This window comes from Manacus candei, unplaced genomic scaffold, assembly GCF_025592945.1.
Source record: "Manacus candei isolate 608988 ecotype Guabito, Panama unplaced genomic scaffold, ASM2559294v1 h1tg000008l, whole genome shotgun sequence".
NCBI classification, from domain to species: domain Eukaryota; kingdom Metazoa; phylum Chordata; class Aves; order Passeriformes; family Pipridae; genus Manacus; species Manacus candei.
Window position 1 is genome coordinate 15,098,787 of NW_026138056.1, and position 13,194 is coordinate 15,111,980.

General features: G+C 37.5%; 1 protein-coding gene across 7 annotated transcripts in view; it reads right to left on the reverse strand.

The window, feature by feature from the left end:
• Window positions 1–13,194, reverse strand: part of NOL4 (nucleolar protein 4) — a 188,942-nt gene that overhangs the window by 20,896 nt on the left and 154,852 nt on the right. The gene's annotated exons all lie outside the window — the stretch shown is intronic.

Genomic DNA, 13,194 nt, shown 5'->3' on the forward strand with positions numbered 1-13,194 from the left:
TGTCACCAGGCATCAAAAATGACATGAGCCAGTGTTCAACAAGAAATGAAAGCATGAGACTGACATGGAAAAAGAAAGTCAAAATAAAAAGGTGTTATTGTGTAGAAGAGAGATAAATGAACCTAAGTCTTTGGCATTTCTGATAGAATGACACACTATTTAAAGACTGGAATATAATAATACTCTTAAAAAAAGGTTGGTGTTTTCACATTGCATGTTTGAGTCCTGTTTTTTCACCACTGCCACTTCACCTGCAGTACAGAAGAGGTACTTGTAAGGCTGTTGCAAGGAGAATCACTTTTTTGGACCAATACCAAAGCAGAGGGATCATTGTTTATAGCCTGTCAGCTTTAGCCGGTTCATTATCCATTGCGATAGCAGAAGAGCAACATGAGCTTTAAGAGGTCACCAATGCTGCTAGATGAGCACGGACATATGGATGAATTACTCCTACACTGTGAGGCACGGTCACTGAGGAAAAAGAAACTGTGTTCTACTAAAGACCATGTCTCACTGTCCAAATGGAAAAGGATAGAATTTATCTTTTCCTGTGGTGCTTGAGATAAACTTACTGTTCTTTAGTGAAGTTCTAGATAGTTGATTTTGGTGGGTTGGTGGTTGGTTTTTTTTGGGTTTATTTTACATCAGGAACAAACGAATGTTAAAAAGCATAACTCAATGTAGAAATCTCATTTGAGGTGAACTAATGACAGAATGTGTCCTTGCAAGCTAACTTACTCTATAACTCCTGCTGTTCTTGTCTTAGTTTGCAGTTATCACCATAAACTATTTCATAAATTATATTTTACATGGTCATGCTCTTTATTTTTCTAGAGAATTTTAATACATGTAAAAATTTTTTTAGCTAATGGTTTCACCACTATTAATTGAAATTTGTCTCAATAGACAAGACAGGTGCATAGAGCAAGACTGCATAGTGCACTGCAGTGTATGCACAGCCATGACTTCCTCAGCAGAATTTTAAATCACATATTCAACAGTGGCCAGCACCAGATTACAAGAAGCTACAGGCATGTAAGAGGCAGAACTGGACCTGACAGTATATTTCACAAAATGCATGTGACACTTCCTAGAGAGAAAGTGGCACAAATTCAGACAAAGGGACAAAGGTGTCATACAAAGAGAAGAAGAGTCTCCAGCACCACCACCTCCTGCCTTGCAGTGGAACACCAGAGGAGAGATGGCAGGTGGAACTTTTTTTCCTGCCTGTTGTACCAGCAGAAAAGATTCGTTAGGGCCCAGGCCTCATTTACAGAATTTCTTCCTGTCAGGATAGGCAGAAAACAAAAAGGCAGACTTTTACTGTGACCTAAAGAACAGCACAGCATGGGCCTTTCCTTGGGCCATATGATAAGTTATTGATTGAGCCTTTGTTTCAGTAGTCAACCTTGAGAATCTTCACCTCCTCTATTTGCACCTCCCCACCCACTCTCAGTCCATATCTTCTTTTAAAGGAAAGTCAGTTTCCCTTGGAAGAGGCTCCTTCAGCCTGCCACAGAGGATGGCACCAGAGAGAATAGGAGAGGATCCTTTCCTTCCCTGTGTCACCTCCACAGATCTCTCAGCCTAAGATCACTCAGGACACAGGACAACGGGCCCAGGTTTGCTAAACCTGTTCCTTCCTAAGAGGCTTCATTTGGTACGTGCCTGATCCCAAAAGTGAAGCACTGCATAACGAACTCCAGGATCTAGAATGCCCCTGCTGGAATTAGATTAGCTAAAAATCTGAAGAAAATAAAGGTAAAACCTGAGTGAAAATGAAGTACGGGTTATCTCATGTTTGTTCTTCTGTTGCCACATGTACCCTCTCATCCTTTCAAAGCCAATTTCTTTGCTGAGGCCAGCACCTTGCAGAGGAACATGGCTACTGATCATTTTTGCTGCCTCTTTATTGACAGGCAGTTCAAATGGAGGAGTCCAAATATCTGACCTTTCTTCTAAACAGAACCAACATAAACTGCAAGAAAATAATGTCATCTTTTCCCATCCCAAGAGCAGTTTTGCCTGCAGGTAATGGAGTTGAATGAATCGGTGTATTACTGAAACTGATGCACGACAAAAGCGTAGCAGTACTTACTGCTGAACCAGAAATATGCAAAGTGAAAGAAATTCCTCCTTCATGGTGTATTCCTCTCATTCAGAACAAGCCTTGCTATACCTCAGGCAACTCCACTTTTATGATCACAATCAAGCATTTTTCTCTGCATTTTTCATATTTATGTATACTGTCCTCAAGAAATTATCTCAGTGAGGCACTCCTGTAGGAGTTTCTTTCCCCCCTTGCCAACATGTCATTTTTCAGTGACTATGATAGGAAACACTTTCAGCTGGGATAGATCAGCTTTACTCCAGCAGGAGGACTGTGGCACCAGAGCACCAACAGAGAAAAATCTTTATAAACTCATGAATCAAATGTTTAGGAAGCACACAGGGAAAAGTGTGTGGGAGTACTTGAGCAATGCTCGTGCCAGCTTTGCAGATTTATTACTACAATATCATCATGGTCAACGTAATTAAACCTCCCACTATAGGTCTCTTCATCTACTGCACTACAGCTGGTATTACTCCCACCACTGACAGCCTATTTTCTTGACATAAAACAGCTTTCCATACACCTGCCAGATCTGGGATATGGAGATGCAACTACTGAAAAACACTTTATTGGAAAACTATGGGGTATGATTTGGATTTGGGGTGATTCTTCCTATTTCTCTTCTGCTCCACACTTTCTTTTAATATTACACATATTAAAGTGTGTGGCAGGGAGAATGCACCAAAGCACTTTATGTTAGATTCTAAATTAAATTCTTCTTCATTTAGAAACAGAAGATGATGGCCTGGACATGAAGCATCTGAGGTCAGTCCTAAATTGACTTCCTCAGTTTCAGCTAATTAAAAATGTCTGTGTGTTCTGCTTTGAAAAGGAAAAAAAAATAAGCAAGCAGGAGATCTCATCATTTTGCCATATTTACAGTGTGCTGTCTCTTCCACAGATAAATTCTAGTGAAAGGTATAGGTAGCTGTCTTCTAGAAAAGACAGTTTTCTTGTCTGTTTGAGAATGAGCAATTACTTTTTTTGCATTTACTTAATGATTGGTTCTTGTTTTCAACAGTTCAAATATTTTAAAGATATTTTCTCCCGTGTTTGATACATTCGAATGCTAATTATTTTATTTCAAATGTGCATTAAAACTTGAACTGCACATTTGTGCAAACCAAAGTTCTTTCTATGAATTCAATGCAGGATGTCTGTTTTTTAACATCACCTCAGGCACAACTTGACTTTCATAGTTTAAAAAAACCTTTCAAAAAAAAAAGGTATTTAAAAACCCTGACCTGCCCACCCTGTCTCTAATTATTTAGTGGAAAGAAAATATTTTGCTTCTGAAGAAGACCTACTCTAAATTTTTTACAGAATTTGGCGCACATCCTTTAACTTCAGTGCTGTGAGGATTCTGTATATTAAAAGATTCAGGAGATAAGAAGTGATGTTTTTGAGGATGGCCTTTTGATTCCACAATCTTTAGACCAGAGTAGCATATGCCAGTGGAAGAAACAAAGACATGAACTTTGACTGGCCTTTGGAGGATGCACTTTCTGATTTGGTTTATCAATGGAGACAGTAAAACAGAAGCTAAATATGAAATACCATGAGTAATAAGTATGAAATATGTGCACTGCAGTGCAAATGTGCTCCCCAAATATTCTCATTTCAGGGGAGAATTCTTTTGGCACAATGCCTAGGCTGTTGGCCACAGCCTGTTTGGCTGCCTTGTCCTGTGCCTAGCCTCTTCAGCAGCTGGTGCTGCTCCCAGGCAATGCATTCAGCTCTTGCTCCCACTGCTTATCATAGTGGGGTTTTTTTCTTAGAAAAATATGTTTCTAAATTTAGTTTAGGACATTAAGCCAGTTGTTGAATCACAAACATGTCCCTGCCACCAAACATAAGCAATCTGTGGATACGCTTCTACATGTATTTTCTGTGTGGAAAACTGCACTTTCTAACTGAGGAATACTTCTGAATCCATTGTGCAACTGACGTTTGGAATTTAGGAATAATTTATGACTTTTTAAAGCCTTCTAAATGTACCATTTCAATAACCAAAACCAGAATATGCCTCTCGAAAAATAAGAGTTTGCTCATGCACACTGGGTTTGCATTGATTTCATTAAAGCGGCCCAAACTCTCCATGATAACTGGCATTTACTCACCAGAAACATTATTCCCTGGCTGTGCTGTAGGCAGGAGGGCGTGTGCAATGAAGTTATTGGCTAAACACCGGAAAGACATACTTGTATCTGTGCTAGAAACATCTTAGGGGCAAGAAAACGCTTCCCATTTAGTATCGTCTTGCCATATGAAAGGGAGGGATAAGTAAAATGCTCTCTATTCCTGGCTTTCAAGATGGGAGCAGGAAGAACAGAAGCCTGGACTCTAAAATCTCCATCTTTGGGCCCGAAGAGAGAACTTTCATATCTACATTTCCACCAGCCTTTCCTCTCCTGCCTCCTTGGCATAAGATGGATACTAAAGACGCATGGAAAAAAGCTGTACCAGTTCCTGTTCATTTTCTTCCACCTATGGTAGGAAGGTGGATAAGGCTGTTCAAACGTTCCTGTCCAAGAAACAATCAAACGCTCAATTTTTGAGCCTTCAGCTTTATCAACCTCCAGAACAGAATACTTGTACTGGTATCAATTTTACTTCACGTTCAAGATCTTACTGCAGCTCATGGTGCCTAAAGTGTAGTCTGAAATCAGCAGCTTGAAATTCAACCACACATGTTCAGCACAAAGAACCTGGAAAAACAGAGCATTTTCTAATGTAATGATCTCTGTGTTGAGGTGAAAAATTAGCTGCTCACCTTAGGGCCTCATTGTAAATCTAAGGCATGAAATTATTTGCAATTGCATGCCTTGCACATTATTCCTTTCCAATGCATGTAACAAATTTAATGTAGGTTGGGCTGGTGTGTGGAAGGAAGGGAGTTGCCTTGTGATACTTGGCAGTCCTTTCCAGTTGCATCTGCTAATGATAGAACCCTATCCAGCACTGGTGAAATCAGGAATTTTGCCACCAACTTGAAAGACATCAAGATTTAAAATTACAATGCGTACCACTTATTTTCTTCCCCTTGACAATATGGCCAGTGCATTCTGGTTTAGGAAGCTAAGTTTCCCAATGCCAGTACATAACTTGATCTCTTGACAATAACACACATACAGCTAAATGGTGCCTGCATAACATTTTTTGCCTCAGTGGTTAAGGCATATCATTTGGAACCATAAAAGCAAACCGAAGACTAACCTAGAAGTAAAATAATCACTATGTGGGGAAGTCATGGAAGTGAAAGAGGCCTGAAATGCAAACTAGTATGTTGGTATCCAAGGACTATACAGTCATTTTAGTGACCATTTTGAACACAAATTAAAAAAAAGATAAAGTACTGAAGTACAGAAATCACTCTGATTCCTATTAAATACCAAATCACAAAGAGATGTCTGAATACAAAAAGCTATTATTAATAAGTTTCTGTACTGTAAGAGGCATTGAGCTCTATACAAGTTAAAGTGACATTTGCATTTGTGGATTTTGGGATTCCAATTTCTATTTGTTTGCTATATGTTAAGTGAACCATCTGCTTCCTTTTGCTCTTTTCTAGGACTCTACAAGCCTCCCATTCTGAAGTGAAAATCACTTTGAGCTGGAATTTTTCAGGTCTTATGTAAATATACAGTAGAGGGAGGACATGGCTCCATCCCTCATCACTGCTGCCACTTGGATGAAGTGCCTTTTCTTTCCCATCCTCTACAGAAAATTAGGCTCCATGAAACCCAAGAGGAATAGAACTTCTGATGCTTTCTCCTCCACCTCTTACAAGAATGTACAGTTGATGTGCTCTTCCTGCATACTGAATAGCTGTGGCAAGGACTTTATCTCTCTGACACAAACTCACTTCTTTGTGTTCCCTCTGAATTTGCAGATTTCCACCACAGAAGCACTGCCTCAGCAGGACATTCTCCAGGGTCAACTGTCAGCTCGGAGATATTCTTGCATAACTCCCTTTTCTGCAACCGATATTGTCCAAATCTGCCCTTGATAAAAAAACCCCAAAACTCAAAAAAACCAAACCAAACTAAACCAAACCAACAAAAAACCCCCAAACAAACCAAACAAACAAAAAAACCCCAAAACAAAACAAACAAACAAAAAACCCAATAAAAAAACAAAACCAAAAAACCAAACCAAACCAAAACAAAACAAACCAAAACCAAAACAACATCAAAATAAAACAACAACAAAAAAAGACAAAACAAACAAACAAACAAAAAAAACCAACCAACAGAAAACCCCCATTATAAACAACAGAATACAGAGAGAGAGCATTTAAGAATCCTACAATAATATTCTTCCTTCCTCCTGGAAGCTGCAGTGTACACTGATCAAGAAGGAGAACAACATGCATACACAATGTCAATCTTTCTTCCTTCTTTCCTCTCATCTGAAGGGTACTACAGGAAATAAATGCTCAGCGTCAAGATTTATAAACTGTGCATTAGTGACATAGCTGAAACACAAATTCTCTCTCCTCTGAATAGAAAGGTTTAAAGGTCTCTTCCCCCTCACTGCTGAAAGCCAGATACAGCAATCCTGCCATGGAGGTCCACGCCCTCACTGCAATTTAGATTTTTAATTAGTTTCTTCCAAAACAGTTTTACAATTACCTGTAATTTGTCCACCAGTAATTTCCTTCCCTCTTAATCAAAACACAAACTGCTCCTGGTCTGCAACAGCCAGACATCATTTCTGTTAATAAAAATGTGCTTGAAGAGTCTTTCTTTAGGTCAACCCCCTGTTACATGCAGTGAAAAAGAACCAGAAATTGTATGGGGGCAGATCAGTAACATCTCCTCACAAACCTCAGTTTCTTTAAAAGTGAACATTCAGGAATTAGATATAAATGGAAGGAAGCACCATTGCAGTTATTTTCAAATGGCAGTACATGTGCACTTTTATTAATATTCGGATGTATTGCATTAGCACAGAACCTGTATCCAGTCTGCAACCAGCGCTTGTATCAAACTGCTCTATTCAGCTTGCTGCTATGACAACTATCCAGAGGCAAATGTCAGGTCAGCTCTCAACATATGTGTCTAGGCCATAATTGCTTTGTCAGAAACCTAATAGCCACCTACTCCTACTCCTTTAACAGCTAAAAGCAATATTGTTAAAATTACTAAATGATGCAATATCCTTAACACCCTATTCACTGAAAAATTTAGATTTTCCTTCCTTTTATCCCTCAAAATAAAAATGGGTGAGGAGAATGTGTTTAAAGTGCCTATTTGCAAATTTATGTGCATTTATGTTTGAGTGTAATCCTGGGATCATTAAACTTTCTCTTCCTTGGGGGTTAGATGTTATCTTTCACTCCACCGTGATGATTATTGATATTTAATTTGGCTGGTTACAAATCACAGCGTGAAAAAAAATTACAGTCATCCTCTTGATGAGAGATTTCCTTAAAAATGCGTTCAGAGTTTATCATAAAGAACTGCTTCATAGCATCAGAGTGCATGATACTCTGTGCATAGTGCACAGACTTGTTCTTACGTTTAACACATCAAACCAGTTGTATACTGATGTCTGTGCAGTGAAGGCATGAGGACAACACCTTTCTCAGATTATAAAGTTGTACAACTGTTGTTATTTTCATCTAGTCTCTGAAATGAAAGAAAACTGTGGCCCTTAAACCCCTATTTTTTATAAAATGAAAATGCAGAAAACCCTTTTCTTATCATGTATATTCTATAAAATACTGACTGAAAAGCACCCTGTGAAGAACCTACTAATTCAAAAAAGACCAGCTCTGACTGAGAAATGCCTTCGTTAGGAAAGGAGATATGTAAGATAATGAAAACCTTCATTTTCCTCTGAGCTTAAGTTTTCCTTGGGCTCAACTTGTCATTTGCTATGTAACTACAAAAGAATCATACACTGCATGTCCGATTACTTAAGACATAAGGATGAAAGAAATGTACGTAGCTCCCTCCTTTGGCTGACCAAATTATTCTGCATACTATCGCAGCCTTTCCATGACATTACTCACTGAAATGGAGGTTGAATGGCTAAAATGACATATCCAGGAGAGAGTTGAATCCACTGGCTTCACAGTCATATCATTTGTGACCTTATTTTCCTATCTGCAAATATAATAACATATTCTCAAAGGTCCAGCTTCCTAACTGTTACAAATCAACATGGCACAAACAAAGCGACATCAATTTTCTAAATGATCTGCCTAACTATACATGACATGTCCATAAAAAGGTTCATATACTTCTACAGACAGTAGTACTCTCTGATTCAGTTCTTTTCCTTCTTTCCCATATTCATCCTCCCTCCTCATTTCTAGGTGCTGTCATTTTATCTTGATTGCCAAAAACTAGTTATTTCAATTAGAAGAAAAATGCTTATTCATAAATTTTGCAATATGACAGCATGCAAAAAAAATAAATTTTAAACAAAAAACAATGAAACAAAAGGCAGCTGTTACAAAAAACACTTGTGTCCAAGTAAAGGGGAAGGCAATTTTTTCCTAGTATCGTTCCTACATTCTTTTCCAAAGAAAGATTTCACCGTTTCAGCCTCCTTAGCAAAAATAGAGAGGCAGGTTCTCTCCCACACTGATATTTATAAACTGCTATTTCCTCTTACATCTTCCCTTGAAGAATTTCTTTTTGATTTCAGAAAGGACAGTAACAACACTAATCCACCTCCACTTTCCACAGAGCCCAGCAGTGCTTCAGACTGTTTTATGATGAGGTTGTATAAAAACTACAGCGCACACATACCTATTTGGAAGAAGCAGAGACTGACAAACTTCCATTTCTGTGATCGACAACAAGGAGAGCCACATTACTAAAGTCTCTGTAGCACATAAAGCAGGCATCCCGCCTCTCTGTTCACTGCCCAGGACAGTAAGGACAGGATGACTTTTCCCAGATTTTTCTACTTATTTAACCATTCTTCTTTTGTCCAACGAAGACAAAATTGGGTTTGTAAAGTGAAGGACACACAAAAGAAGTCATCCTGTTCACTGTATGAAATGAATGCACGTGAATCTACTTAATTTGTTTCATGACTCCCTCGTTGATAGTAGATCAGAACCTCTACTTAGTGCAACTGCTTCATGAAGGATTATCCCAGGAGAAAATTCAAAGATATCACTTAGAAACCCAGGAAATCTTAAGGATTCTGATAATGTGACTTCAATCTCTGACTGAAACAAGTCATAGAAGGTTTATCCAATTATTACTTTTACATTTTACATCAGCTGTGATCAAAAAAGTCCTCAGAATTCAAGACAGTTCCTCTTCAGCATCCTGACTCAGTAGAGGTGATTTGGAGCAAAACACAAAACCTCTGCATTGCCTCTGTACCTACCGCTTGATCTGGGCTAGAAAAGATTAACCCAATCCAGCCCAGTGTCACTAGCATTTCACTGTTCAGCAGTACTACCAGTAAAACTATCCAATTTCAACATATAAATCTATAAAATTTGTGCATCAGAATAAATTATTTTTAGTACCAGGCAGAATTAAAAAGTGGAAGTGACAGAACTCTTCAGTTGGGTAATAAGTATCAAATATATAACTTCTCAGCGCTTCAGTTTCTTGCCAACCAAATAGTGCTTGATCTCAAGATAATGAAAATGCACTGAAGCTTAAGAGAACACTTGAGTAACACCTAACACAGTCAGACAGCCAAAGCATTATAGTCCAAGCTACCATGACCTAGTAAACACATTTATATTCCTTATAGAGAAGTCTCACAAACTGACAATGCTTTTATTGTTGCAGTTCTTAAAAACTATGAGAAGTTACTAGTTTCCTGATGGACAAGATTACATTGATTTTCCCATTAGAAAATAAATTACTGCCACAAAAAAACCCCAATGTTGAAAATAAGTAAGTGATGCCAGTAAGACCAGATTTCATTATCTTATTTTTAAAATTGGATTTTTACAGGCAGAAATATTCAAGCATGGCTTCCTTGAATGATGGATGGCTTCATTTCAGACTTAACTTTATCACACTTAATACTATCCCTAGATCAGGGCTATATTAAGTATTGCAGCTATTAGAAATACTTCTAGGAAGTCATTCATAGGATGCAGTAGTTGTGTGTGCACAGACACATACTTTGGAGAGGTTTCTTCTGAAGAGATAAAAAATGTATGCACAGGGTTATAGGTATATAAACCCAATCCTTCATGTTTATTACTTATGGAAGAAACAGCTAATACTCATAAGCATGGCCAACACTGTCTGTTCAAAACTAAAAATGAGCTCTTAGAAGTTTCCGTAGTTTCGACTTTTAAGCCGCTTCTTTCTGATGAGCAATAATTGAGATGGTTTTTCATAAAACCACTGTTAAAATTAACACTGTAGGCAAAAATCTATTTAGTTGGGAAATTCATAATATTTTAACAAAGTACAGACTTTTATTAGGGACATACATGCAACATGCTCAGAACTTCCTGCTCAGGGGCAGTGTTGTGCCAGGGAGAGAAGGAAAAATGGAGAAGAGGAAAGAGCATAAACAAGACAAGCAAAGGAGTTCAGGAAGCTGCTAAAGCTTTGTCATCAGGATTGGGCATAACACTCGTGGTTTTAATACATTCACATTTTATAAATAATATTCCGAAAAAGGTGGTGGTGGAGATACAAACCACAGAATCACCGAACCACAGAATCAATTAGGTTGGAAAACACCTTTGAAGTCATTGAGTCCAACCCATGCCCAAACACCACCATGTCAACTACACCATGGCACTAAGTGCCACATCTCACTTTGAGGCAGATCACAGATCACCCTCTGGAGAATAAAAGGCAGAACTTCACCATACTGCATGCAAGAATAAAGCAGCTTTAATGCACTGCTTCCGTTCAGATCTAAGGGGAAGTGCTAAATGAGTGCTCTTGCCAGATTCTCTTAACAATCTACTTTCCAGGACTGTCTAATGTTTGTCCTCAATTAGAAGATGTCCTGATATAATTTATGACGCGATAATGTTCATTATCAGAATCTTATTTCCTCTTTCCTCCTCCCAAATTTTCACTGAAGAGCCCTCAAAGCCTGAGTCTACCCATTGGTATAATACCCAATTTTGGAAAACGAGGTGCCTTAAGAGCTATGGAACAGTAAAAGGAAATGCTGCACTGAACTTTTCCAACCTATCTCCATTTAAGAAAAAAAAATCCAAAGAAAATATTTCATTTTAGATATATTTAAGAAAAGTGAAGGAAATTTAATAGTAAGTTAAAAGTAAAAATAGGAAGAGGAGCAGAATACAACCCTTTTACCTATAAGTCAAACTCTCTGGATGTGAGGATACAGGTCCACTTCCCACCTCAGCACATGAACTGAGCACACTAGTGTGTATTAAATAGCACACGCAGAAATATTCCAGAATGCTTTGCTCCCAGTCAACTTTGTTAATGTCACATACTTGGAATAAATAATTAAATTTCAATGGAACTGGGGCTAGGACCAAGGTTTTCTATTTCTCTAATCAATTAACTATTCCACCCTGTAGGGCAAATTTCTCACTCTAACTTTTATGAAGCTACCTAACACATATTTCCATAATTTTTTCCAGCCACAATTATTCAGCATATCTATCATGAATTCACAAATAGTTTTCAGGCACCAAAACTACATCAACTCATCTAATTTACTGCTTGATAAATCAAAGGGCTGTGCTATTTGCAACGATCTCCACAGCGTTCCCAGAATTCACTGCCAAAAAGGGGAAAAACTGAAAGAAGCAGAACCCAACACCCATTTTTTATAGGCAGCTTTGCTACTTCAACATCACAGTTGTAATCAAGGTGATCAGCCTGGATACATTCTGACTACAGATTTTAATTCTGTACTGAAAAGTAAAGAAATGCTTCTCAACGCTGTTACCAAATCCTTCTGTGATAAGAATACCAAAAAAAAAAAAACCCAACAAAAAAATCCTACTAATAGGCTTTTTGAGTTCTGACTACAGTTTAAATATTGGTTTTTGTTTCAACAGCTCTCTGGCTCCCTGAAGACTATTATGGGATTCTCGTTTAAATCACTTGAAAACTCTGCCTCACCCTGACCGGACTAAGGAATTAAGCCATTAGTTTTGTGCAATGAAAGCAATTGATGTTTGCATGAGTCATTTCTAGTTCTCCTTGGGGTAAGAGCACGCTGACTTTGTAGCTTTTTTTTCTTATTACTGAAAAATCAGAGAGTAAATGAGAGAATATAAAACCTGCACAATCTGAATGAGCACTGCTTCTAAACTAAGCTATACTTAGTATTTCAGTCCCATATGATTTGTAAATCTTAAGGTAAATGTAGAACAATAATGAAAATACTAGTAAAAAACAGAATAGCAAAAAGAAATAGAGATATACACTTTCAGATCCTAAATTGTCAATACTATAAGGGTAGGAATCTTTTATACAGTTAGGGCATGACCTGAAAGAACTTAATGGACCATGTATAAAAGGAAAATGTCCCTTTAAAAAATGTTCCGTTCCACAAAAAAAAGTTCATCTACCATGACAGAAGCATATTTTGGAACAATTGACATATTACTAAGATTTTACTTTGTTACAATCATGTGGAGAAATAAAGCATAACAGTTTTTACAATAAGAATGTTAGACATTCACTTTATCTGTGGAACAAGTAAATAACCAAAGTCTGGAATGAGTTACCAGTTGGGTTTCAAAAAACTGAAAGAAAATATGTAATTTTCAGAAAGTTAAAAGTAACAAAATCCTAACATGCACTATAAAAGGTGAATAATAACTGAAAAAAATATATATGAGCTTTAAAAATTCTTAAGCATTTTGTTATATAGCACAATAACTTTTCTGTTTTGGGCAAATGGGTATTTTCAGAAACTTACAATTTTTCACCTTATATTTACAAATGCATACACATTTTGAAAGAGAATATGGGCACAGATAAATACACTGAGTCATGGACACATGCACCATTTCTATTATTTATGTAAATTACATATACTGTGTGTTCTGTTCCTTTTAATTCTACACATTATTCTCTGAAAATCTACAATCGTTAAAAAGTAAATATATAGCTTCAATCAGGTGGACATTACAA